A 25,617-nucleotide genomic window follows, 5' to 3' on the forward strand; every position below is an offset into this window, starting at 1 on the left:
AGAGGGAGTAGCAGGGAACCAAGCACCTAAAAGGAGAGAGCGAAGCACCGAGGAAGGGACATGGGAGAGTAGAAACTGGGATCCTCAGAGACACATTTTATTGACCTCTCACTGTGGCCATCTCTCTGCCTCAAAGGTGTTCATTGGAGGGGTCAACCTTGTGCTTCCTAAGGTCCCCTCTTCTATGAGCTCCCCATCCTACCCCAACACTGACACAATTACCCTGGGCTTCACAGACAAAGTCCCTCTCTGGCTTTTGACCCCTGCCCCCTTAATAATATTAGACTATAAAGTTGCTTAGCATGAGGAGTTGCCATGACGACAGCACCCATATCCCTGTACAAGTGCCAGCACTGAGACCCGGGGGCTCGGGCACATGGCAAAAGGACAGCTTGAGAGAAACAATGGAGGGAGCCGACTGCAGATTCTTTTCATGCCTAATTACCCATGAGCACATGGCACAATGGCTTATTTAATTCTGCCTTGGCTCAGAGTAGAGACAGGTTCTCATTCCAGTTGGAAAGGATTCCAGCTCTGGCCCATTGCAGGGAGGGGCAAAAGGAAAGGGAAAGTAAGTTATTGAAATGCATAGACTTTGTCTTCTTAATTATTTTGCATTTGGCCATCATTCCTTGTCTCAGAAGCTAATTATTCCAAGTCACGAGAATTGTTCCACCTCGGAGTTAGCTGCGAGAGAAATGCTGACAACCGGTGCTGAGAACAACTGTTTCCCATGCCTAGCTAGGCAATAGAAGATCATTCCTTCTCAGAACTAACTCAGCCAGTCAGAGGGTGGAATGATTTATTAAATCCTCAGGATGTGTAAGGTAATCTACCTGTCTTTCTTCTTTCTTTCTTAGAATAGAATTCAGGCCTCACTCCCCTGGAATTTTGCAGACTGTGGAGAAACAGTCTTGCCAGAACCACGCTGTAAGGTGATCCCAGGCAAAAGAGACAGAATGGACATACGGGCAAAGAAGATTCTCTGCTCTGTGCAGACTCAAGGCCATGTGACTTTCTCCACACAGTGAGCCCACAGGTAACTAAAAGTGCTTCTGAGTCCTCAAAGATGGTGGGAGAGCAAAGGAGACCATTGCCTCATAAGCATTAGGAGGGTGAGTGCTTTCAGAGATGTAATGCCGTTTTTGTGAGTTCTCTGTCATGGCAGCCAAATAGATGTGGTAAGAAATACGTGGAGAATATTATAACTTTTTATTGATTGCCAAAATTGCATCCAAGTCAACCCAGATAACATTGCTTTAATTATCTGTCTGGATTCCTACTTCAGGTCCCGACCCCTTCTACTTTCTTCCCAATGTGATATGCTATTTATCACCTGACTCAAATAATGACAGGTAGGAGGTCAAAGGCTTTCCAACTTTCTTTCCTGACTCAGCAAAACCCAGTGGGTCCACCTGTATACCCTCTGAATATTTCTGCCTTAGCAGTGAAAGTACTGGAATATAAGATTTTGGAAGCCATAATTCTGGGAGGGTCCAGAACATACTCTTCATTAAGGCAAAAAGAAATGCACAGTTACAGGGGTCACTTGCATCTCTGAGGAGTTCAGTGGTGACTGTCTTCTGTAGAACAGGACTGACAGGAGATGTAACCATGAAATTGAACCTCTTGATATTAAGTGGAGTTTCAAGTGGGGTCCAGACTAAAATAAGGTTCTGCTGCAGGTTCAGGCTGCAGTTCAAACTGTCTGGCCACTCAGGCCTAGATCCAATGGTATAGAAGTGTTGGAGGTGGATAAAGAAGATATGTAGAATTGCAAACCCTACTTGGAGACCCAAGGCACAGATCTATGATTGTGGAGGAAAACCATGCCTTCTGCAGCAGAAAATTACTCTCATATGAAAAGAAGCTCATAAGTAACTGAATGAGAGTAGGATACCAAGTGACTATGTGACCAGGGCTGCTCATCAAGTTGGAGATTGCCTGGTCAACTGATTCATAAGATCGGGTGTCAAGGAAGTAATACCTGTATAATAGAAATCATGCATCAGGCCTACAGAACTCCAGAAGGTACAAGTAAATGATATGAGCAATGGCCAGACTTCTACATCCCCTTGCTCTGTTTCTCTCTCAACTCACATCTATAAAGAGTAAAAAAATAGTTCAAGTCCAATTAAAAGACTGGGACTACACTATATTGGGTGCTAGTAAAAAATGAACTGCTGACACATTACAGCATCGCTCAGGAGTGACATTAAGGGATCTTAGTGAAGGAAAATTCTCCCAGAGGTCAGAGCTTTAAGCACTACTCTGGGCTATTCACTTTCTATGGAAGAAAATTTGAAATGTGTGTGTATGTATATATAACTCCTGAGAAGTGGCAACTTACTTGACTCAAGAAAACAAGACTGGAATGTTTGTGTATTCGTTTCCTGTGGCCGCTGTTAAAAACTACCAAAAGCTTGGTGACTTAAATCAGCAGAAAAGTATTGTCTCACAGTCTAGAGTCCAGAAGTTGGAGATCGGTATCACTGGGTTGAAACAAGTTGTCTGCACATCTTACAGCTTCTGCTTGGCGGCTGGCATTTGTTGGTCTTGTGGCCACATCACTCCAGTCTCTGTCTCCATCTTCATATCACCTGCTCCTCAGTGTGTGTGGAATCTCCCACTGCCTCCTCCTTCTAAGGACCCTTGTGATTTTATTTAAGGCCCTCCTGGATAATTCAGGATAATCTCCCTATTTCAAGATCCTTAACTTAGTCACATCTGCAAAGACTACTTTTTCATATAAGGTAGTATTTACAGGTTCCAGGGATAAGGATCTGATATCTTTGGGGTCTGGGGTGCATTACCAACCTACCATGATCTGGGACAGGTAGGTTTTAGGAAGACATTTGTTGGGGGCAGCCTACCATGGTCTGGGACAGGTAAATTTTAGGAAGACATTTGTAGTTGAACCTATGGAAATAGAAGCACAAGGTACAAGGATCTTTGTGTCTTGTGTTGCTGCCCACCAAGATGTATTCACCTCAGAAAAGGTTCTCAGTCCCCAAGGAGGTGGCATAATCTTCTGCGGACATCAACCAGCCTCTTTTCATGGTTTAATACTGTCTTGGGCCATTGAGTGAGTGGCTATGATGGCAAAGATGGAGAATTGCATGGCTGCAACACCCTGGGCTCCCCCTCACCAAGGCTCTTGATACTGCTCAATCTGCCAGCATCAGAGACTAATTATAATCACTTGACATGGTTCCATTCCTCTCAGGCAGAGCATCTTAATCCTTGGTGAGTAAACAGGTTTTATATTTGCTGTTTATAAAAACTTCCAAATACTGGCCAAGCACACTTCAGGAGGCTGAGGTTGGCAAATTGCTTGCTTCCAGCACTTTGGAAGGCCAAGGTCGGGGGATTGTTTGAGCCCAGGAGTTCAAGATCAGCCTGGGTAGCATGGCAAAGCCCCATCTCTACAAAAAAAATAATAATAATACAAAAATTAGCTAGGCATAGTGGTACATACATGTATTCCCAGCTATTCAGGAGACTGAGGTGGGAGAATTGCTTGAGCCTGGGGAGGTTGAGGCTGCAGTGAGCTGTGATTCTGCAACTGCACTCCAGGCTGGGCAACAGGGCAAGACCCTGTCTCAAATATATATATCAAAAAATAAACAACCAAACACTATGGAAAACACTTTTATATAATTCAATGAAATCATCATGGAAATAATTAGAAAAATTATCAGAGCTTAGACACTGTAGCAATGTCAAATTACTTTAAAAATGTTCCTAAACATTTACAATTTATACACTTACAATTTATATGCATATCACAGATTGGTAACAGTGTGCAGATCAGCCCAGATCCATGGATTATGTTTTGAATGTACTGCCCTAGAAAATTATCCAGCACCTATTGGCAGATCAGATACATCAGATCCTTTCCAGCCTGAAAGGGGCAGTGATTCCTCTTTATCCAAGGCTATATCTATTCCGAAAATGGATTCTCTTCCCCTACTCCTGACCATGTGGCTTTCACCAGCACCACGGTCTAAGTGCCTCATCAATGGACATGGTATGACACTCAACATTGCCTCAAGCCAAGGGAAATATTTTACAGCCAAAGAGGTACAACCATGGACATATAACCATGGGACTTGTGGGTGTTGCCATATACCCCTCACCCAGAGGCAGTCAGCCAAATACAAAGATGAAACTGCCTGTGTCTCTAAAAACTGGAACTCATGAATCTTGAAAGAAAAGGGTAGCAGTAAGATTGAAACCTCTCTATGTCACTCCCAGTGACCTACTTGCAGAATTTGTGCTTCTCCTTCCTACATCATTAGACTCCGACAGATTAGAGGTCTTGACTCCTGGGAGGGAATGTTTCCACCAGGAGTTTTACTGTATTGAAGACAGAGACAACCAGCTAAGCCACACTTTACTCCTCATGCCAGTGGACAAATGTCAAAGAGAAGAATTACTGTATTCCTAGTGATAATTGAACCTGATGACTGAAAAGTTAGGAATGGCTACCCTACAATAAGGGCAGGAAGTCTAAGGAATTCCCAGAATCCAGAGGTCCACTGAGACTTCTCTCTGTGCTTCCATGCCCAATTATAAGAGCAAATGAGCAGCTGGATGCAATGGCTCATGCCTGTAATCCCAGCAGTTTGGGAGGCAGAGGCAGGAAGATCACCTGAGGTCAGGAGTTGGAGACTAGCCTGGCCAACATGATGAAACCCCGTCTCTACTAAAAATACAAAAATTAGCCAGGAGTGGTGGCACGTGCTCCCAGCTACCCGGCAGGCTGAGGCAGGAGAATCACTTGAACCTGGGAATCAGATGTTGCAGTGAGCTGAGATCACACCATCATTGCACTCCAGCTTGGGTGACAAGAATGAAACTCTGTCTCAAAAAAAAGAAAAAGGAGAGCAAATGAGCAATGTAGCAACCATAACTCAAAAGGCAAGGCAATTTAGGATGCATACCCCTCAGGAGTAGAACTCTAGATTTCCCCACTACAGAGAAAACTCAGTGGCTAAAGTGTTGGCTGATGGGAAGAAAAATCTAAAATGAATGGAGGAGAAGGGAGATGATGATTATTAAGGATGGCTTTGGGACCAGACACAGCTTGTTTCCATATCCTTCTTGCTGTCAGTCCTCTCCCAAATTCCTGCTAGCCACTCTCCTGAAGGGGTCTTTGTCATTGGTTGCGCTTGTCCCTCCCCTATCAGAACATGAGTGAGGACATTTGGCTTTCACAAAAATTGAGGAACTAAATTGTAATGGTGAGCCAGATATAATAGGAGGCCCCAAACAGATTTTAATGGTGCAAGGGTTACACTACTAGTCACTTATTTTGCACCATCTCAGATCCTCTCAGCCTCTTCAGTTTTGAATACTTCTAACCACTTGTTCCACCCTAGTTCCCACTGCAACAACAAATACTCTGAGTTTCAGTTCACTTAATTGTAAGCAGCAGATACCTTGGCAACATATCCTCATATTGACTCACCATCTTAACCTGCCTCACCACTCCTTCTTCCTTGACATTGTATACCTTAATCAAGTGGTAGTTCAGAAACTTTTGCCTTAGCCTCTATTTAGCCAAGGGCACTCTGCCAGTGACTGCAGAGTTCATTATCACTACCCTTCCTCCTAGGTGGGTCACCAATTATTTACACTACTAATAATGGTGTATATTTTTTCTGTTAAAGCTGAACATCTTTCTTTACCTTTGTTTATCAAACAGTTAAAGAATTTCTGGACATGCTGAAATGCTGGAGTCAGGTAGAAAGAGTTTAAGAAAACAGACCAATCACAAAGGTCAAGAGGTTGGCATGGGGGAAAGTGAAAGGAAGAAACTCTATCATCGGAAGAATGCCATCAATATGAAAATCTTCCCAGTGACACTGAATTGAAATATTCTGCAGAAGATGCAATATTGCATAGGAAAGGCAACATCCCATCTTCCATTAAAAAAGTAAGAAGGATTAAGGGGAATTAGCAATGTTGAGGAAATTGTGCACCTTGAAAAAGATTATCTCTAATGAATCTGTTCCTACTAAAGTTGGTGACAAATTTCCTCAATATTGAGTTCTTTCAATGGAAAACTACCTCATAGAGAATTGCTACAAGCATGAGATACTGCAAGTGATAGATCCTACAACGTGGAATTGCCTGAGTCAAAATTAAGTAGTCAGTATATTTTTATATAAGAGGATTAATGTATTTTGTTGTTGTTTTCTCACTTTTCAACTCTACTTTCAAATAATATCAATATAATCTATTTCTGATTTTTAAAATTTGCCTTAAGAGAAAGAAATAAAGGGTATTCACATAAGAAGAGAAGAAGTCAAATTGTCTCTGTTTGCAGATGATGTAATCCTAAGAAAACCCCATCATCTCAGCCCAAAAGCTTCTTAAGCTGATAAGCAACTTCACCAAAGTCTCAGGATACAAAATCAACGTGCAAAAATTGCTAGCATTCCTATACACCAAAAACAGGCAAGCAGAGAGTCAAATTATGAATAAATTCCCATTTATAATTGCTACGAAGAGAATAAAATACTTAGAAATACAGCTAAAATGGGACGTGAAGGACCTCTTCAAGGAGAACTACAAACCATTGCTCCAAGAAATCAAAGTACACAAACAAATGGAAAACATTCCATGCTCGTGGATAGGAAGAATCAATATTGTGAAAATGGCCATACTGCCCAAAGTAATTTATAGGTTCAATGCTACTTTCATTAAACTACCATTGACATTCTTCACAGAATTTTTAAAAACATATTTTTAAATTCATATGGAACCAAAAAGTGCCCAAACAGCCGAAACAATCCTAACCAAAAAGAACAAAGCTGGAGTCATCATGCTACCCGACTTCAAACTATACTACAAGGTTACAGTAACCAAAACAGCATGGTACTCATACCAAAACAGATATATAGACCAATGGAACAGAGCAGAGACCTCAGAAATAACACCACACATCTACAACCATCTGATCTTTGACAAACCTGACAGAAACAAGCAATGGGGAAAGGATTCTCTATTTAATAAATGGTGCTGGGAAAACTGGCTAGCCATATATGGAAAACGGAAACTGGACCCCTTCCTTACACCTTATACAAAAGTTAACTCAAGATGGATTAAAGACTTAAATGTAAAACCTAAAACCATAAAAACCCTAGAAGACTTAAATGTAAAACCTAAAACCATAAAAATCCTAAGCAATACCATTCAGGACATAGGTATCGGCAAAGACTTCATGACAAAAACACCAAAAGCAAATGTAATAAGAGCAAAAATTGACAAATGGGATCTAATTAAACTAAAGAGCTTCTGCACAGCAATAGAAACTATCATAGGAGAGAACAGATAACCTACAGAATGAGAGAAAATTTTTGCAAACTATCCACCTGATAAAGGTCTAATATCCAGAGTCCATAAGAAACTTAAACAAATTCACAAGAAAAAAAAAAACCAGCCCTATTAAAAAGTAGGGCTGTAAATGTTCATGTCCAACATTTCTCTAAAGAAGACATTCACGTGGCCAACAATCATACGGAAAAAAAACCTCATCATCACTGGTCATTAGAGAAATGCAAATCAAAACCACAATGAGATACCATCTCACACTAGTCAGAATGGTGATTATTAAAATGTCAAGTAACAACAGATGCTGGCAAGGTTGTGGAGAAAAAGGAACGCTGTTCTTCCACTTTCACTGTTGGTGGGAGTGTAAGTTATTTCAACCACAGTGGAAGACAGTGTGGCAACTCCTCAAAGACCTAGAACCAAAAATACCCTTTGATCCAGCAATCCCATTACCCGGTATATAACCTAAGGAATATAAATCATTTTATTATAAAGCTATATGCACACGTATGTTCATTGCAGGACTATTCACAATAACAAAGACATGGAATGAACCCCAATTTGAAAATGTGATACATATACACCACGGAATACTAGCAACCATAAGAAAGAACAAGATCATGTCCTTTGCAGGGACATGGATGAAGCTGTAGTTGTTTTTCTCAGCAAACTAACTCAGGAACAGAAAACCAAACATGGCATGTTCTCACTTGTAAGTGGGAGCCAAACAATGAGATCACATGGACACACAGCGGGGAATAACACACACTGGTGCCTGTCATGGGGCAGAGAGAAGGAGAGCATCAGGAAGAATAGCTAATGGATGCTGGGCTTAATACCTACGTGATGGGTTGATCTGTTCAGTAAACCACCATGGCACATGTTTACCTACGTAACAAACCTGCACATTCTGCAGATGTACCCCGGAACTTAAAGTTGAAAAAAATAAAAAGGTAAACTTTTTTTTAAAGTTTTTGCTTTTAGTTTTAAAATAGCAATCCATGTTATGCAGCAAAGCTGCTGACTTCATGTGTGCCCTTTTGCGTCTTGAGGATTAATTAAACAATGCTTCCTCCAAAGCTGCTGTTTTAGGAGGCTTGCCACTGCTTATGTGGTGCCATGTTAGAGACAAGCATCGGTCCAAACTAGCTGGATTTGAAATCAGAAAGGAACAGCACGGCAAAGATACAGCTTTATTAAGAGAATTTCTTTCTGCCTGTGGCCCCTGCTCTAAGATCACGGGAGGCCAGAGCATCGTGTACTCTGCAGAATTACAAAAGCTACTGCTTCACACTTAAGTTAGTGTAAAGAAGGGAAAAATATAGGAAGGCCTTGTGACATAAGTTGGAGAAAGAATTGAAGGAAACTTGATTCCTGAGATTTCCTTCAAAAACTTCTGCCTTAGGCTTTATAAATCAAATATAATTGCTACCCCACTCCCTTTGTAAAATGCAACTCGCTGGGGAGCAGTGCAGCAGCAGGGGTTATATTTTCTCTGTCCCCAATACCAGTTTATTATTTCATGCTGCAGTGAGGCACAGAGGCCAGGCGGGGAAACACTGGACAATGGTTACATCTCTTAGACCTATTGCTGAGGGAGAGAAATCACAGAGGAGAGCTCCAAGTTCAAAGATTGCAATTAAAAAATAGCATTTGTTACTATCTAATATAAAACTTCAAAAAATAAAACAAAGAAACTATTTGTTTTTTGCTTTTTGAGACAGACTCCTGCTGTGTTGCCCAGGCTAGAGTGCAGTGGCATGATCTCGGCTCACTGCAACCTCCGCCTCCTGGGCTCAAGCAATTCTCAGGTTTCAGTCTCCTGAGTAGCTGGGATTACAGGTGCCCACCACCTGGCCCAGCTAATTTTTGTATTTTTAGTAGAGACAAGGTTTCACCGTGTTGGCCAGGCTAGTCTTGAACTCCTGGCCTCAAGTGATCCGCCAGCCTCAGCCTTCCAAAGTGCTGGGATTACAGGCACAAGTCACCATGCCCAGCCAAGAGGCAGTTTTTTTAATTGTGTGTTTTGACAGAGAAAATTCAAATCAGGCAATCAAATGTTCTTTTAATTTTTAAATTTATTTTCTACAGCCCACACTTTCTACCCTTAAAATCAGTATTTTTTACCTTTTATATAAGACGACTGATTTATTTTGCTTTCATTTTCCCACTTCCCACCCTTGCTTCCAAATATTGTCAATATAATCTAGATTAAAAAGCTGTCTTCTTGCTATCAATTTGTTCTTACTATATATTTTCTAATTGTTTATATTAGATTTCATTTTATAATAGCACTTATATAATAAATTTGTGTTTACTGGTTTAGGTGCTCACTCTGTCTCCCAAACTGGAGTGCAATGGAACAATCTCGACTCACTGCAACCTCTGCCTCCCAGGTTCAAGCGATTCTCCTGCCTCAGTCTCCTGAGTAGCTGGGACTACAGGTGCGTGCCACAACACCTGGCTAATTTTTCACCATGTTGGTCAGGGGTTTCACCATGTTGGTCAGGCTGGTTTTGAACTCCTGACCTCATAATCCACCCGCCTCGGCATCCCAAAGTGCTGGGATTACAGATGTGAGCCACCGCGCCTGGCACCAACATTCTTATGACTGTTTGTTGATAGACATAAGCACTCAAGTTTTGGGGAAATATATTCACTAATTAATCATAGAGTATGTGTGTTTAGCTTTATTAGATACTGCCAAACAGTTTTTTTGAAGTAGTTGTGCCAATTTACTAACGAGTCATGTAGTAGAGTTCCATTTGCTTTGCGTCCTCATCAGCATTTAGTACTGTTAGTCTTTTCACTTTTAGCCATTTTACGGAGATGTAATGGTGTCTCCTTGTGGTTTTAATTTTAATTTCTCAATAAGGACTGAGGCAGAGGACATTTTCATCTGCTTAGCATTTGGATATTTTTTTGAGTGAAGTGCCTATGGAGGCTTTGCCTTGAAGAAATAAGGCCATTCAAGCTAAAGGAACAGAAATGTCCAAGTCACCACCAAAGTGAGAAATGTGGTTTTCTCTGCATTCATTTATCTTGAGGCTCACTGACCCTTTTGGTCTTTGGTTTAAGTAATTTTTCATCAAATTTGAACAGTTTTGGCCATTATTACTTCAAATATTTTTTCTGCCTCAATATTTCTCTACTAATCTGATATAGTTACAGGTGTACATTACAGTTGCACAAGTGAGCAACGTTAAAGAAATGATAATGAGGCAATTGTGACTATTGCATAGACTGTATGAGGAGCTGTGGTCGGAGATAAGGGTGTACACACAAGCTTGGGCCATATCACAAAATATTCAATGCCTAGATCTCTTACTTCCATGTCCCTATTTTACTCAACCAATTTTTATTCAATACTATTGATTAATTATTTTCTATGTGTAAGGCACTGTCTTAGTCCATTTGTGTTGTTATAACAGAATACCTAAAAGTGGAGAATTTATTAATAAAAGAGGTTTATTTAACTCATGGTTCTGCAAGCTGGGAAATTTAAGAGCATGGCCCTGGCTTCTAGTGAGGGCTTTTATGCTGCATCATAACGTGGTAGAGAAGGTCAAAGGGAAAGCAGACACCTGTGAAGAGACAAAACTCAAAGAACATGCTGGTTTCAAAACAACTCACTCTTGAGGGAGTTAGTCCATTCCTGTGGGAATTAATTTAGTTCACTAATTTAGAACAAGAACTTACTACGGCAAGAATGGAACCAAGCCATTCATGAGGGATCCACTCCCATGTCTCAGACACCTCCCACCAGGCCCCACCTCCCAATGCCACTACGTTGGACATCAAGTTTTAACATGACATTTGATAATGGGATAAACAAACCATTTCCAAACCATAACAGACACTATTATAGAATATTTAGGAAAGGCAAAACTAAAAAGGACTTGGCTGTCCAGCAGGTTAAAATCCAGATGGGATGGTTTGAGATATGACATTGAACAGAGAAATGATTCTGTAGATAAAGCTGTATCTTCAATGGGACTAGAGTCTTTTGCAGAAGGAAACTGACTCCTCTTCGGTCCCATGAGGACGGATCACGAACAAAAGCAAGTAAACACATACAAATAGTTAGGATTAAAATTCAGAAATGATATTAGGTTTTTTTTGCATGCCTCATACTCTGCATGTCTCATACTCTGCTAATTCCTTTGCTTCCTCTGAATTAAATACAATTGCCAGTAGAAACTAGTAGAAATTTTAGTCTGCCACAACATCCTGACCTAGCAAAAGTTAGGGGCACTCTTACATCAATCTCCAATCTGATGAAGAAAATTGTTTACTTGAATCATAGAAACACATATTTTGCTGGAACACAGTGAAAATGCAGTAGTAACAAAAATATCTAAACTCTAGCCTTTATTCTCTGAAAAGTTTACACAGATCTTTTACTCATGACGTTATTACATTAAAGTTTGTGTAATTAGACAGTCTCGAAGCATAAGCAATTTCAGTGTGACGTGTGTATTTTAGGGGAGAGGGACAGGAGAAGGACTTTTGGTGGAATTTATCAATTACTACTTCAAAAAAGTAAACTTGGCAAATCCATACCTTCTTGGCATTAAACAGATACCGTCTTCATAGCGGTAAATGGTCTCCATGACTCAGCCTGCAGTTGCAAGGCAGATGAGAGGCCTCTAAACCTGTGAGAGAGCCCACAGGGTTATTTAAGTCAACTCCCTGCCCCAGTCAGCTATCTATCTACTCCCCACAATAAATGGCTGGTGAGTTCCACTTTAAATATCTCTCAGATAAAGACCTATGCTCTTTCCCAGTAGATTTCTTCAGTCTTTTCTTGTTCCAAACATACTTTCTGTATCAAGATATTACCACGTCTTCTGCCCTCCACACATGGCAAATACTTGTTCAATGTCATCTTTTTAGTAACAGAGGCCACATTATCTCACAAAGTATATTTATTAAAAGGCTGGATTCTGCAATAAAAAATGTTTGCTTGGAAACCTTCTTTGATTTCCAAGCAAATCTCAGTTATTGCAGGCTTTTTACAGTCATTTCTCTCACCTTCAATCAAGCAGGAAAATTTGCCCTACACCCTCTATTCTTCTTCTCTTTCCATTCAAATCTCCTAGTCTCGAATGACATTATGCCTGGTATTTAGGTGAATGCTACAGCCTCCGGGCTGTTTTTCCTGTTTCCAACCTCTGCCCAGATAGATCCTGCATGTATATACCCCCTTTATCTTCTTAAAATACTGTTTTTTTCCTCAATATGCTTCCAAAACGGAAGAAAGGAAACATAAGAAACAAGAGAATATTCTCATGACTGAGGGACAGGCAAATATTTTTAGACAAAAATCAAAAAGAAAAAAACGATAAATAAATTGACCTATATTAAAATCAAGAACTTCTGTCCCTCAAAAGAAGCATTAAAAGAATGAAGGACCAGGCCTAGTGGCTTACGCCTGTAATCCCAGCACTTTGGGAGGCCGAGGCAGGCGGATCACAAGGTTGGGAGATCAAGACCATCCTGACTAACATGGTGAAACCCCGTCTCTACTAAAAATACAAAAAATTAGCCTGGCATGTGGTGGGTGCCTGTAGTCCCAGCTACTCGGGAGGCTGAGGCAGGAGAATGGTGTGAACTTGGGTGGCGGAGCTTGCAGTGAGCCAAGATTGTGCCACTGCACTCCAGCCTGGGCGACAGAGCAAGACTCCATCTCAAAATAAAATAAAATAATGAAAAGGCAATCATAGACTGGCTTATGTATATAATACACATAAATGACAGAATAATAATCAGAATATATAGCAAATTCCTCAAACAATAAATAATTTATTCAGTAGAAAATAGGCGTTTTATGAAGGAAAATGTCCAAATGAACAGTAAATCTGTGAAAACATATTTAACTTCATTATTCATTAAGAAAATAAACATTAAAACCACAATAAATTGCTATTGCACATGTCACCAGAAAGGCTAAATATAAAAGACAATACCAAGTGATGGTGTAAAAGTGGAGTAACTGGAACTCTGAAACTCACTGATGGGCATGTAAATTAGTGCAGCCATTTAGGGAAAACTATTTGCCAATATCAACTAACCTCGCTCATACACATAACCTATACCCAGACTTCTATCCCTAGGTATGCATCTAAAGAGACTTGTATACATATTCGATGAAGTACATATACAAGAATATCCATTCATTTAACTTTATTTGTGATATCCAAATCCAGAAAGCAACCCGTATGTCTATGAAAAGTAGAGTGAACAAATATATTGTGCTGTAATCATATCATGAAATACTAATCAGCAACAAATGTGACCGAAGTATTACTATGTGCTGAATCTCCGAACATGAATGAATCTCAGAAAAATACTGAATGAAAGTAGCCAGGAACACAAAGAATACATTCTGTAAAATTTAATTTATGTAAAAGACTAAACCAGACAAAATGAATCTATAATGCACGGATTCAAGATAAGTGATTTCCCTTACAGGAGATATTGACTGGTCAGGGTTAGAAGAATAGCTTTTGGGGTTCTGGTAATGTTCTGTTTCTTCATCTTGGTGCTGGATGCATGGTGAAAATTACTTGGTGAAAATTCATCAGGTTCTACACTTAGGATTTGTGCCTCTTCCCATATATAACTTATACTTTAGTTAAAAAGTTAAAAACAATATATGCATTTTCCTCCTATTAATAATTTGCGTGGCTTTCCAGGATCTACCAAACCAAGGTTCATTTTCTCACACACACACACACACACACACACATACACACACACATACCCTCCTTCACATCTTTATACATACAGTTTCCCCTTATTGAAATATTCATTATTCTCCATATGCTGGTTTGGTAAACCATATCTCTTTGACATGTACTAATTTGCTCAGGACAGTCCTACTTTGAAGCTGTTGCCCTGGAGTAATTACCAAAAGTAACTAGAATAATTCTAAATATTTAGAACATGTCCCTTACCTTTAGAGTTGTCTTTACCATACTTAATTCAAAAACAAACTTTTAGTGACTCTGTTTTTCCAGCATTCAGCATAGTTTTTGTAGAAACAACATTTCATGTATCATGTAATTAAGTTGTATCTACTTAGCAAGTAAAACTGGCAGAAACAGGAACGAACATTAGTGACTTTGGGGAACTCAACTGATGGAGAGGCAAGCTGGTGTACAGACTGCACTGCATTAGGTTTGCATCTATAGCACCCACTTATGTTTTACAGAGAGAATGGGGCACCTTATTTCATCTGTCTAGTCAGTTAATTGGAGGTTGGATGAGAGAGTTTCTACTATATATCCATTTGTTAAGAAAACTACCAAATACATCAGGTATAAAAGCAAAGATACCAAATCATCAATGAGTGAAATATTTTTTTTTTTAATTTGACCTCGAGTCAGACTCTTAGCGTCCTTCAAACTAAGTATGGATTTAGTCAAGACATCAAAAAAGCTTCAGGTTAAACTACATAAATCTCTTTTGGAATCTAAAAGCCAGCACTTGTATTCAGAAGCATTTTTCATCCTTATACAGCCAAATATTTGGCCCGAAACCATCAAGGAAAGAATAGCACTAGGACATAGCTCATCCTGAGGGTACTCAGAGTTTCCCTATCACCTGCAGGTTAATGTTGGCATGACCACAGAAACCTGCCAGATGATCATTAGCCAGTTCCTTGATGGGGGTGTAGGTGAAAGGAAGAAAACCTAACGGGATTAGAAAAACAAAAAAGTAGGCTGGAGCCAAAGATGTCATTAGACTAGGGAGGCTAGAGATGGGAAAATATTGCAAGAAAGGACATTCTTAATTCATGTCATCTTCAGAAAATCCATTCATCTTGATGCTAAATTCCTTGGCAAGGTCTAAATGTGAAATTTAAAGAAGCTCTTTCCATTAAATTGCCACTTAGCATTATACATTTGGAGGGAAAAAAGTCTCAGAGATGGAAGTTCTGTCATCTAGCTGGCCGACTACTCAGCAGAGTGAATAGAGGGGCTCCATTTCTCTGAATCTAGCACTGCTCACTGTGTCCTAGTCAAGTCAACCAGGAACAGCCTGACCCAGAATGTCTAGCAAGAAGGGAATTAGATCAAAGTGCTCTTCCATCCTGGATGCCTTTAAATAATATTATGAGATTAAAGGTTTTACAAAAAATGTAATTCAATTAACTGGTTCCTCTTACTGTTTTCTTAAAGCAACAATGATTGAATAGATTTGTAGGCCCAAGGGCAGAAGGGCATCATTTAACCCGATTTGGAGAATTTAACCCTATTTTGGAGAATTCTTTTTACGAGATTACTTTATGTTGGCAAAATCCATCATAATCACCTTTTGGCTGTTCCAGAAAGTCTCAGAGCCTGGTCAACACATTCGCTCATCACAAGTGAAAGAAAAGCAGAAGCAACAAAGATAGACATGTGGTCACAAGAGAATAAGAGCAGCAAAAATAATGTGATCAGTAGCAGATAAGCTACTCATAAGCTTCCTCATAAGCTGTTTCTCTCAGAATAAAACAATCATTACTACCCCCACCCAAATCACCCAACACTTAGAGCTCCCATGATCACTAGCTCAGCTGCCCATCTGCTAGGACCTGCCAAGCTGGCAGAGGAATCTGGGGCTGGACCCTCAGTAAATGGTCATCACTTTCCCTTCATCTTGCGTCACGAGGACATTCCTGTCACAGTCTTCAGGCTATGGGCAGTAAGTTCCACACTTATTTCATATTCCAGTCATTTTCAAACTAAATAAAACAAAACCTAAAGGACTTTTATACAAATATATATATAAAAAGGTAAAAGGCGTGTCTTCGTTCATTTTGTGTAGCTATACAGAAATGCTGGAGGTTGGGTAATTTATTTAAAAACGGGGTTCATTTGGCATACGATTCTGATGGCTGGAAAGTTTAAGATAGGCATCTGGTGAAGGCCTCAGGCTGCTTTCATTCATGGCATAGGACAAAGGGGAGCCAGCCTGTGCAGAAATAACATGGCAAGAGGGGGAGCAAGAGGGGGAGCAAGAGAGAGAGTAGGGAAGTGCCAGGCTCGTTTTAACAAGCAGTTCTCAGGAGAACTAATAGAGCAACAACTCACTCACCCCCAAGGGAAGGCATTAACCTATGCTTGAGGGCTCCACCCCCATGACCCAAACACCTTCTATTAGACCCAATCTCCAACACTGGGGATCAAATTTCGACATAAGGTTTCAAGAAAACAAACATCCAAACCATTGCAAGGGGTCTTCTCTGGTTGAAGCAGAAGAGAGGCAAAAAATATCCACATTCCCTGTGTCTTCCTCCCCTGCCATCCGCTGGGGACACTGTGTAAGGAAACCTGGCTTCTTAGAACAGAATGAAAAGACAGCTGACAACAAACTGCCTGGCAGATGTGCTAAAAGGAATAAAAGAAACCAAAAATATTTTACCCCAAAATATACTTCTTTAACACATTTTGAGATGGCCATTCAGAGGGCCTGCAAACAGTAATAGCCTTGAAAAGCTGCCTTTTGTGGAGGAGATTTGCATCTGTAGAGAAAATCCACATTGGTGAAATAAATAGCCAGGCTTTCTCTGCCCCTTGTCCCCCATCTGGATCTAGAAAGAGTTATCTCATGGGAGAGAGAGACTGACAGCCTGACACCACCTTCGGAGGTCTGACAGAAACCTATTCTTTCTGAGAACTGTTACCTGTGAGGCTTCATCTACATAACAAGACCACCTTTGCTAGCCTTGCCTTTCCTCTTCTCTCTGTCCCAAAACCTGGTTCGCCATGTTCTATGCCTCTACTTTTTCTGTCACCTCAAGATGGTATAAAAGAATCAACTATCTGGGCCTTTCTTTGAGATTTTATATTCTGTATGACTTCCATGCACATGTGTGCATGTTAATACATTTTGTATGCCTTTTCTATTAATCTGCCTTTTGTCCATGTATTCTCAATGAACTTTCAAAGGGCGAAGGGGAAGGTTTTCCTTGGCCCCTACAGTTTTTGGTACTGGGAACAGGATAACCAGAACTGTCCTGCTCTTCTGAAAGCTGAAGTCAATGTTACCCAGAACCTGACAAGCCAGCAGAAGGGCACGAATTTCTTACAGTGAGATTCCTGGGTGTCTGTGAAATCCAGTGAAGCAGATGCTAAAAATTACTGTTCTTTCTTTTCTCTTTTCCAAATGTATTTTTTTCCTTTGTCTCTATCTTTCTATGATATTTGTCATAAAGAGTCCCTCTCATTGTACGTCCTTGAGAGCTTGACTGGTAACCAAGTAACTCTCTCGTTCTCTGATCTCCATGGGGTCCCATGTGGTGGCCAGCCTGAAAGGACTGGGAACCTGAAATGTTAAGCAGCAGACTCTGTGTTCTAAGTGTGCCAAGCTTTTAGGGGAATTTGACTTAAAGAGTTTCTTCTATAAGGGGCTTTTGTTGCCTTAACTCTTGTTGCCTGGTTAGAACTAGGACAGTCCACTTCCAGGAGGGCCTACCCAGTGTCACAGATTAACAGGTCTGTGACTGGTGGACCCTCACAAATTTGTGAGATACTGGAGACACTATAGGCATAAACAGCAGCCATAAACTGTCTATAACAAGAGCCTTTTGCTATCTTAGCTTATTTCTGGGACTAAATTTGCGAGACGGGTATCATTGGGGAAGTGCAAGTTTTGCATCCATTTTTAAAATGCCACTTATGACCATGGTATTGTAGACCTGGAAAATAACCCATGGGACTTTCCATGGAAAAGGCTTACTGGCTTGAGTCACTGATGGAATAAATAAATTGGCTAGATTTAAAAGAGAACTCTTAAGAGAGCTCTTGTCCTAAATAGCTATCTTATCAGTACCTATGAAAGAAATAAAAAAGAAATATAGCCTTAAAAAGTTCCTTGGCATGATTTGAAAAAAGCAGAAATCAAATTTAAAACTAAGTTAAAATCCTTCATACGTTCAAAATGCCTGCTTTGGATCCCCCACAGGATCTTCAAGGAAAGCTCTCCAGTCTGCAGTCTAGTGGCAAGGATTCCACACATTCACTGCTGAGGCCTGAGTTTAATTTCCAGTTAGAGAGTCAGTCCCTTCGGGATATAAATCCTTTAGCTCATGAGGAAAAAAAAAAAAAAGAAAGAAAGAAAGAAACATCTATAAGAATTAGTTTGAATTATTTGTTTTGAATTTGTATTTGTGTGACTCAACGTTTTAAGATATTCATTTGTTAGTGATCCTTTTCCCTTCTGCGGGCAGCTATTGTTTTCCTGTTCATCTCCAAGTCTCTTTTTCCTTCTAGCTTTCTTTGGAGTGGCTCTGGGTCTTGTGGGCACTGGCTTTTTGCTCCTATTCGGAGATGGCTAGTGCATCCATGGTGAAACTATAAAAAGCATGCTGGTTTTGGTTCTGAGTCACTTGATAGTGACCTTTGATTAAAAAACAAAAGAGAGAGAGAGAAGTTCAAAAGCCAGGAACATTGGCTACTTGTCCTGACTAAAATCTGGTAACGAAAGATTAAATACATATATTTTAAGAGCGCTATGGTCAAAAGTCAGCTTAATTAAAAGCTGATATTCAGACTGATTAAAAAAAAACTCCTCTGTTCTCTTTTGGATCCTATTTCTCTCATGTGTATTTTTTTCAGTCAAGTGAAAACCCTTTTTAATTTTATGTTTGGCCCTTCTGTTAGCTTCCTTTCTTGTTGACAAGATTTTTGCTTTAAAGAAAAATATAAAATTGTATTGGCCTTTGTGAGAAGCTTAAGATCTTCCCAAACTGACTCCCCTTGGACTAATTTGCCCATTTGCTTTTGCCCTTCCTTTTGTCACCTTTGTCAGCCCCAACTTCCTCCATTTGATAGTCAGTAGATTTAAAAAGTACAGAAAGGAAACATGACGGGTTTAGTTGTTGCATAAAGAGATCTGAAAGAGGCTTGTAGAGACTCTAAGTTCCTATAAGGAATACAGCCAAAGCACCACTGACCTTTTGGGGTCCCTGTCTTCCTCATGGAGCCCCAAGAGTCATGAGTCAGCACTATTTTTTAATGAGTTCTGCCCTGAACTCAGTAATCCAGTTAAAAACAGAAACTAAGTTAAAAAGCCACCTATCCAACTAAATCAGTTTCCAAAGTACAACTTTCTGGCATTTAGCTGGCTATTTTTTAAACTCTTTGTAAAAGGAATTTGTATCTATAAACAAAATCTCCATTTGTAAGGGCATCTTCCTCTACATAAACCACTAGAAACTGTTACAATGGGAAAGCTATTTACTTAAAAGCTTACATAGAAAACCTTACCTTTATTTAAAGTCCTTTTCCTAACTATCTTGACTTAACTGGGCCTCTACCCATACCATTCTTTGTCTTGGTAAATAATGATGTTTATATCTAAGTTTTGCACCTTTGAGATATAAATTTTCTTCTTGTTTCACCTCAGAGTTATCCTTTCGGGAGTGTGAATTTAGAGTCGCCTAGTTAACAATTGCTTAGGGCAATTAAACAGATAATTAGAGGTGTAATGATCTGAATGGGGAAAAACAAAAACTAACTAGAAGCTGGCAAATGCAAAAACTTAATGAAAGCTTTAAGATCTGCTTCTGTTCGTAGATCTATATGTATATGTGATAGTTCATGTGATCTGAAATAATCTTAGGTAAATAAAGCTAGTTTTAAGATGGTTGGTAAAATAAAATAGAAATGTTTCCACAATTGTTGGTATTAAATATAATTCAGGCATTTTTGCCTGGGTCTACTGGTCGAATAGGTTTATGCTGTCTCGGATACATGTTTTAAGTTCATGAAACTACTTCTGTAATATTTCATATACATGTCTGGTTTATCTGTAAGCTAAAGCTGTAAACTCTGACTGCTAGGCTTTCCCAAATCCTTGCACACATCTTGCTATAAGCCTATTTTTTTATTTTGAGCCTCTGAATTCTGCGGTCTGAACAGGTGGCCATGGCAGTGACTGGGGACATGAGTGTCCAGAGTGCCTTGACAATTAGCTGCAAGGAAAAGCCAAGCTCAATCTGGCCTCATCCTCCCTGGTCCAGCTATGCCTCTTGGCAATGCTGGGAAGGGGCGAATCCTCCAGGCATTATCATCACAGTTCTGTTCTCCATCCTGGGCTGTATATCTGGTATGGGAATTCAGGACCCAGACAGACCCTGCACTTCATAGCCATCCCGGGTGCCATGTGGCCACTGGGGAAAGGAATTAGGATAGGTATCTGTGTCATAATTTCAAATTTATTTTTAGAATTTAAAATCTTGGTCATGTTATATTAAATTATGTAACAGATTATCATAAAAATGTCTGAGTCATTTCCAAGTAAAACACTGAAACATTAATTACTAAACAAAAGTTAAGTTTATACACTTTGATATCTTGTTTTTTACGATATAGAAAAGCTAAATATATTTAGACTTGTCAATAAACAACAAATTGAGAAAACATATCTTTCTAAGATATTATGAAATAGTTTTTAACTACAAATTCTCATATAAAACAGTTCAAAGGCACAAACTTCCTAGATTTTCACTAGAAATTATGGTAAATAAGTGTTAAAATTTATATTAACATATGTAATTAAGACCACTAATGTGAGAATAATAATTCTATATGCAAATTGCACCAAAAAGAGGGGGACAAGATATGTTTTTGGTGAGAAAGTTATTAAAAAGGGCAAGAGAATGTGGTTTTATTGTTAAAGAAAAATGATTTTGCCTAGTTTAGAAGTAATTTAAAGGTTGTTTCAAACTGAAGGAATAAAAAATGATATGGACAAAACTCAACAGATATAAAAAGAGAATAGAAAAATATAAGACGTTATAAAAGATTCATGGAAATCTTGTGTGGTCAAAGCTTTTTGAGATTGGATAAATTTGTTTATAAGGTTTTATTAAAATTAGGTTTAATGTGAATACATAAACACATGTGTAAAATTTGGTTTTCTCTTTTGAAAAAGATGTTTGTGTGGTATTAATAGGAAGCAAAAACTGTAGCAGTAAAGAAATGATGTTCAACCTTCTTTATCTTGTATATACATATTATTAACAGGTATTCCAAAAGTATATGATTCCTAAAATGTTGATATGCCTTGGTATATTTTATGTCATAACTATGACTCTTTGGTTAAATTTTTGTAGAAAATAACCAAATTTCCTTATCAATTGTGTCTTTAATCATGGCCATTTTAAGTCTTGTCATCCACAGTTAATTGTTTTATTTTGACGCTTTTTTTTCTAAAAGCTTGTTGCAAATCTCAGTATTGTGCCTTCAAGGACGTTTATGGAAAAGACTGCAGTAAGTACTCTTTTGAGACGGAGTTTCACTCTGTCACCCAGGCTGGAGTGTAGTGGCATGATCACAGCTCACTGCAACCTCTGCCTCCTGGGTTTAAGTGATTCTTCTGCATCAGCCTCCTGAGTAGCTGAGATTACAGGCACCCACCACCATGCCTGGCTAATTTTTGTATTTTTAGTAGTGACTGGGTTTCACTATGTTGCCCAGGCTGGTCTCAAACTCCTGACCTCAAGTGATCCGCCCGCCTTGGCCTCCCAAAGTGCTGGGATTGCAGGTGTGAGCTACCACGCCTGACCAACAAGTACTCTTAAATGCAGATTTCTGACAACTTTGAAATCATATAATTGAACTGGGTAACAATTTCAAAAACTCCAAGGGAAAAAAAATGGACTTATAAAATTTCTAACATAACATCAACCAGAATAAGAATGAATTACATGGGATGAAACTTATGGAAAACTAAAATGACCTTTTTGCCTTTTTTTGTTTAAAACATTACTGATTCTTTTTATATTTTGTTTTCCAGAGTCAAGAAAACTTTTTTTCTTTCAAAGTTCTCTATAGCTTGTAGCAATTGGGTAAAAAGTATCTGTGAGCAAAACTTATTTACTTTTCTCTCTACCTGATCCTTCCAGAATTTGAAAACTATTCATGAGCATTCTTTTTGTATGGCAACATAAGTGTCTGTATAAATTCAGTAAGAATCTGTTTTCTTTTGTAACAGGACACAATTGGAGACATTGGTTATTTTACCACGTCTCTGACTGGAATGTAATATTCTCAAACATGACCAGATTGCTTTGAGGAACTGAGGTTGACTTTATAAGACCAATAGACTTGGGAAAACACAAGCCTGGTATCTTGTTTATGTGGGTCTCTAACAAGGTTCCTTGTGGCAAGTAAAGAATGTCACTTTCTGACAGGCCCAGGAACCTTGGGATATTTAGGGAACTTCAAAGAAGAGGAACTCATCCTGTTTGTACAGGTATTACAGAACCTTTGACTTGGCTCCTAAGCATCAACAGGTTTTCAAAAGTCAAATCACAAATTCTTTATCACAAGGTTCCAGCAAAGCCAGCTTCAAAAGATCCTGTATGGCACATCACTATTCTTGATGCACTTTATGCAAACAATCAGGCCAAAAATAATAATGAGACAAACATTTATTAGGCTAATAAAGGTCTTACTATTACTTATTCTTGGTAGAAATGGGGGACTGAAAAGAGAAAAAAATATGTTCTGGAAGAAAACCTATAATACACCCAGTATCAGATAACAACGCCTCATTTGTTCGTTTGTTTGTTTGTTTGAGGTTGTATTATTTACCTACTATCCAAACAAAATTCTAAGACATTAGTTCCTTCAAATATCTGGTTGTGACCCTTCAGACTGATGATCCCCATTTTTCTCCCACCCTTGTCACTTTAATTGACAGAAATTAAAACTGTGCTTTTTCAAAAGGCCTACCTAGTAAAGCTAGATTACTTGATATAAACTTTGAAAGAAATCACTACAGCAATTTATTTGTAAATGGCTTTTGTGCCTGCTGATCTATGAACTATCCAGACAATTCATTGGAACATCTGATTCAAACTGCAATCCAGAAAAATCTGCCAGTCTTCCACTGACTGCCTACTCCAACTGAAGATGCTTCTAGAAGAACTAGCTTATAGACGACTCCAGACATTAACTTTTGTTTTCCTTCTGTTTCCATAGACATGCCTCTTATTAAAGATCTGTTTTCCTGCATCACATATAGAGACCTAGATTTGAAAATGTAGGAGCTCAGAAAATGACACCCCAAAATAAAGGCCCCAAAACCTGCTCTCTCTGACCTTCTCCCACCCTTCTGTCTCCGGCCTCTCCTTCTTTCCCAAGGTTAGCCATAGAAACCAGAATCCTTTTTCCCTGAGGTGGTTCATAGAAACCAGAATACCTTTTCCCCAAAGCCAACCATAAAATGTAAAAATATTACTCTAACTCCCCCAACCCTCCACAACACACACCTTTCTGTGTAAAAACTGACCGAAAAGATATTACCTGACCCATCTTGTTTGCTTGTAGGTCCCAAGACCTCCATTCCAGAGAGGTCCCTGCCCGATACTCAGAAGGAAGGAATGCTGCACAGAAAGGCCAAGAAGAATCTAACCAGACAGGCCTTGCTGCATTTCCCCACTCAGTCTATTACCATTATATTACACCTTTTTTGTTCAATCATATTTCTACGTGGCTGTCCCTACATTGTTAACCCTAAGCATAAAAATGGACAACTTTCCCTGCATCTTTGGGTCTTCATTCAGAAAGCTCCTGTGTCACCTAAAACTATGACGCAATAAATTTATATGCCTTTTCTTCTATTAACCTGCCATTAGTCAGTGATTTTTCAGCGATCCTTCAGAGAGCAAAGGGGGAGTTTTTTCCTTGGCCCTTACAAGAGCCCATCTGCAATGCCATCATAGGGAACACAACTGTTTAACTGAACGGACCTATTCTCATGACTAAGAGACTGATTCAAGAAGATGTGGGATGCTTGTTCCCATAGGGATTTCTTTTCCCCTTTTGCCAACTTCATATCTCACGATCTCTAACCCAAATCTCCCCAAACCTACCAACTTGGGCTTTAATATGTGACACTCTAAAAATTAAAGTTTCAAATGGAAGACTAAAGGAAAACAAAAATATTCACCCCAAAATACTTCCTTGACATATTTTGAGATGGCTATTTAGAGGGCCTGCAGACAGAATAGCCCTGAAAAGCTGCCTTTTGTGGAGATTTGCATCTCTAGAGAACCTATCCAACGTTGAAATCAGCAGGCAGGCTTTCTGTGCTCACCCCTTGTCTAGATCCAGGAAGGACTGGCTCACGAGATAAAGTTACTGAAAGTCTCACACCTTTGGTGGTTTGACAGTAACTTATTCTTTTTGAGAGCTGCTACTTGTGAGTTATCATCTACAATAACAAGCCCATCTTTGCCAGCCTTGCCTTTTCTCTTCTCTCTCTCCCAGTACCTGTCTTGCCATGCTCCATGCATCTATTCTTTCTGTAACCTCAAGATGGTATAGAAGTGTTAAAAGAAAAACCTTAGCCAAATTAAATTTAACAGAGTTTAACTGAGCAAAGAATGATTCATGAATCAGGCAGCCTCCTGAGGCAGAATAGACTTGGAGACTCCAGCACAACCACATAGTGGAAGAAGATTTGTGGACAGAAAAAGGAAAGTGATGGGGCGGGCATGGTGGCTCGTGCCTGTAATCCCAGCACTTTGGGAGGCCAAGGCCAGTGGATCACTTGAGGCCAGGAGTTCAAGCCAGCTTGGTCAACATGGTGAAACCCAATCTCTACTAAAAGTAGAAAAACTAGCCGGGTGTGGTGGTGCATGTCGATAATCCCAGCTACTTGGGAAGCTGAGGCACGAGAATCTCTTGAACCTGGGAAGCAGAGGTTGTGGTGAGCAGAGGCTGTGGTGAGCCAAGATTGCTCCACTGCACTCCAGCTTAGGTGACAGAGCAAAACCCTGTCTCAAAAAAAAAAAAAAAAAAAAAAAAAAAGGGGAAGCGATGTACAGAAAAATACAAGTGAGATACAGAAACAGCGGAGTTGGTTACAGCCTGGCATCTGCCTTATTTAAACGTGGTTTGAAGAGTTGGCCTCCTTTGATTGGCCAAACCTCTGCGATTGGCACAAGAGTAGGCTACAGTCTGTTTACAACTCAAATTAGGTTACAGTTCATGACATACAGAGAAATCTTTAGGTCAAACTTCGAATATGTAAGAAGGCAGCTTTGGACTAAACTTGATTTAACGAAAGAATCAACCATCTGGTCCTTTCTTTGACTTTTCATATTTTGTGTGACTCGAGTGCACGTGTGTGCCTCTTAATACATTTTGTATGCATTTTTTTTTCTATTAATCTGCCTTTTGTCAGTTTATTTTCAGTGAACCTGCAGAGGGCAAAGGGAAAGTTTTTCCTTGCCCTCTATAGAAGAGTATCACAGGGCCTTCTTCCTAG

General features: G+C 39.5%; 1 long non-coding RNA gene across 1 annotated transcript; it reads left to right on the top strand.

The window, feature by feature from the left end:
• Positions 1-538: 538 nt before the first annotated feature.
• On the top strand, positions 539-24,024 carry LOC140711508 (uncharacterized). Its single transcript, XR_012092777.1, has 3 exons — positions 539-1,039; positions 9,668-9,785; positions 23,673-24,024. It is a non-coding gene; the product is annotated as an uncharacterized lncRNA (long non-coding RNA).
• Positions 24,025-25,617: the final 1,593 nt, after the last annotated feature.

The sequence above is a fragment of the Chlorocebus sabaeus genome, chromosome 1 (assembly GCF_047675955.1).
Source record: "Chlorocebus sabaeus isolate Y175 chromosome 1, mChlSab1.0.hap1, whole genome shotgun sequence".
Classification (NCBI taxonomy): Eukaryota; Metazoa; Chordata; class Mammalia; order Primates; family Cercopithecidae; genus Chlorocebus; species Chlorocebus sabaeus.